The sequence below is a fragment of the Stegostoma tigrinum genome, chromosome 9 (genome assembly GCF_030684315.1).
Source record: "Stegostoma tigrinum isolate sSteTig4 chromosome 9, sSteTig4.hap1, whole genome shotgun sequence".
NCBI lineage: Eukaryota > Metazoa > Chordata > Chondrichthyes > Orectolobiformes > Stegostomatidae > Stegostoma > Stegostoma tigrinum.
In genome coordinates this window covers 96,199,894-96,203,415 of record NC_081362.1, presented here as the reverse complement: position 1 = coordinate 96,203,415, position 3,522 = coordinate 96,199,894, and positions in this window count along the sequence as shown.

Sequence of the window (3,522 nt, the reverse complement as noted above, 5' to 3'; positions counted from 1 at the left end):
TTCAGCCCATGATGTTGTGCTGAACTTTTAACCTGAATCTAAGGTCTAGCTAACCTCCACCCCTACCTTATACTATCATCCATATATCCATCTAACTGCAGCTTAAATGCCCCTAATGAGGCTGACTCCACTATCTTCTCTGGCAATGTATTCCAAGCCCCGACCACTCTCAGAATTAAGAACCTACCTCTGATATCTCCCATATATCTACCTCCACTCACTTTAAAACTATGCCCCTCGTAATAGCTACCTCCACCCTAGGAAAAAAATCTCTGGCTATCCACTCTATCTATACCCCTGATCATTTTGTACACCTCTATCAAGTCACCTCTCATCCTTCGTCTTTCTGAAGAGAAAAGCCTGAGCTCTCTCAACTTATCCCTCGCTTCCCATAGAATCTTGAATAAATCCCATCAGCCCCGGGGGATTTACCTATCTTCAAGTTCCTCAAAATTCCTAGTGCACCTTCCTTACTAATATCCATCTCCTCTAGACTATCAACCTGTTTCACAATGTCCTCCTCTACAACTAGGACCGTCTCAGTTGTGAATACCGAAGAACAGTATTCATTAAAGGTCTCTCCTATCTATTTAGAAAATAGTCCATGCTTTAATTCCTCTAAGCAAAGTACATGACCTCACATTTTTGCATGTTGTACTCCATCTGCCACTTTTTTGCTCACTCTGCTAGCCTGTCCAAGTCCTTCCGCTGCCTCCCAACCTCCTCAAGACTACGTATTCCTCCACCAATCTTTGGATCATCTGCAAACTAAGCCAGAATGCCCATGGTTCCTTCATCTAGATCATTAATGTGAAATGTTGTCTTCCCAGCACTGGCCCTTTTAGAACTCCACTTGTCACTTCCAAATGCACTTCCAAATATTCAGAAATCTCACCTTTTACAATGGACTCCAAAATCTTTCCCACAACTGAGGTTAGGCTAATTGGCCTGTAATTTTCAATCTTTTGCTTTGGTTCTTTGTACCATGAGATATTTCTTTCTTGACTGCTCACACAACTGAGGCCTTAGACTTTTCTCTGCTTTGAGTAACCCTTGCAGGTTTCTCAGTATTGTGAGGTTTATTTGCACTATTGCTTTCTTCTGACTGTGGGGGAATTCTGCTGGACTCTTTTGCTCGATTCAAAACTCAGGCGACTGTCTGTGTGGAATTTGCATTTCTCCCCATGTTTGAGTGGGTTTCTGCCAGGTGCTCAAGTCTCCTCCCACAGTCCAAAGATGTGCAAGTTAGATGGGTTGACCATGCTAAATTGACCATCATGTTCAGGGATGTGTAGGTTAGGTGCATTAGCCACAGGAAATGCAGGATGTTAGGATAGGGGGATTTGAATGGGTCTGGGAGGTATGCTCTTCAGGGGGTTGGTGTGGACTTATTGGGCCAAATCAGCTGTTTCCGCACTGTGAGGGATTCCATGATTTTGTTCTCTTGGGTGAATACTGACACAAAGTATTTATTCCGGGTCTTGCCCACTTCCTCTGTGTCCAAGCACAAGCTCCCTCCTTTATCCTTCAGCGGTCCTACTTTCTCTTGTTTTTAACCTATGTATAGAACTCTCGGGATTCTGTTCAACTCGACTTGCCAAAATAATTCCATCGCCCCTTCTTGTTCTCCTAATTCCCTACTTGAGCTTTTTCCTGAGATAATGGGAACTGCAGATGCTGGAGATTCCAAGATAATAAAATGTGAGGCTGGATGAACGCAGCAGGCCAAGCAGCATCTCAGGAGCACAAAAGCTCGGTCTAGGCCCGAAACGTCAGCTTTTGTGCTCCTGAGATGCTGCTTGGCCTGCTGTGTTCATCCAGCCTCACATTTTATTATCTTGAGCTTTTTCCTGCTTTCTTTATATTCCCCCGGGTCCTGTCAGATTTTAGCTTCCTAAATCTTACATGTGTTTTTTCCCTCCTTCTTTTTGACTAACTTCATAACCTCCCTGATATCTAAGGATCCCTTACCTTGCCCTCCTTGTCTTTCCTAATTAATGGAATATGACGTTCCTGAACCCTCATCAACGAAAATGTTAAAAATTCCTACATGTCAAATGTGGACTTGCCTGATAAAAGCATCTGATAAAAGTTAACACTCCCTAGCTCCTGCCTGACACTTAATTTCCCCACAGTCATTCAGTAACTTGCTACAATTTCCTGACTTACCCTTATTCATTGCTATCTTAAAACTTAAGGGGTTGTGATCATGTCTCAACATGGGAGCTGAGGGAATTTAACCACAATTCATAAAAACATTTTCAAAATAAAAAGTGCCAGTTTCAGTAATGGGGATTGTAAAATTCTAGCAGGCATGTTATCTGGATGGCTGGTTTGTGATGCAGGGTGACAAGAGTAGCGTGGTTTCAGTTCCTTTACCAGCTGAGGATACCCTGAAGGGCTTGCCTTTCCAACCTCTCCCCTCACCTGAGGCATGGTGACCTCAGGTTAAACCACCATCAGTCCTCTCGCTCTCTGCTGAGAGAACAGCCTGTAGTAACTTTACATTTCGTTCATGAAAACACAAATTGTCACAAAAAACCATGAGGTTTGCTAACAGTGTGGAACCGGAGGAGCACAGCAGACCAGACAGCATCAGAAGAGCAGGAAAGTGGACACTTCAGGTCAGGAACCTTGTTCAGAAATGGGGAGGGGGAAGGGAGCAGGGAAATAAATAGAGAGGGGTGGAATGGGCTGGGGTAGGTAGGTGGGATAGTGCTAGGTGAGAGCAGTTAGGGAGTGGTGTGGGTTGGTCAGTGGGCTGGATGGGGCAGATAGGTGGGAGAGAAGATGGACAGGTTGTGTCAGGTCATGGAGGCAGGGATGAGAGGGAGGGTTGGTCATGGGTTAAATATATGGTCAAAGAGATTACCAGAGGCTTGAAGTGGAAGAGAGATCTAGAAATCTTGCCAGAAGGAGGACAATTTCTTCAGGGTCGTCAATTTTGGAAGAGGCTTCGCAGTGGTGTTATACCTTACTCAGAGATAGTAAGAACTGCAGATGCTGGAGTCAGAGACAACAGTGTTAACCTGGACGGCTGGAGTTAGAGAAAACAGCCCTGATCCTCTGATCTTGCCTGGCATCTGTGCTGCTCCAGCTCTACACTATGTTGTCTCTGTCTCCAGCATCTGCAGTTCTTACTATCTCTGAGTGAGTTACAACCCCACAGTGAAGCCTCTTCCAAAGATATTCACCCTGAAGAAGTTCTCCACCTGCCTGAAGAAAGAACTCAGTGAATTTGCCTCCCACTGCAACCCTCTGGTAATCTCCTCTCCCTGAAAATCTTGAACCACATACTTAACCCACGTTCAACCCTCCCTCTCATCCGCACATCTTTGACCTGACACAAGTCGTTCAACTTGTCTCCCTCCTATCCATCCCACCCATCCCACTGACCAACCCACCACTCCCAACCTGCACTCACCTATCACTATCACACTTCACTTCCCCAGCCCCATCCCTCCTCTCTATTTATTTCAAGGTACTTCCACCCTTCCCATTTTTGAAAAAGGGTCTTGACAC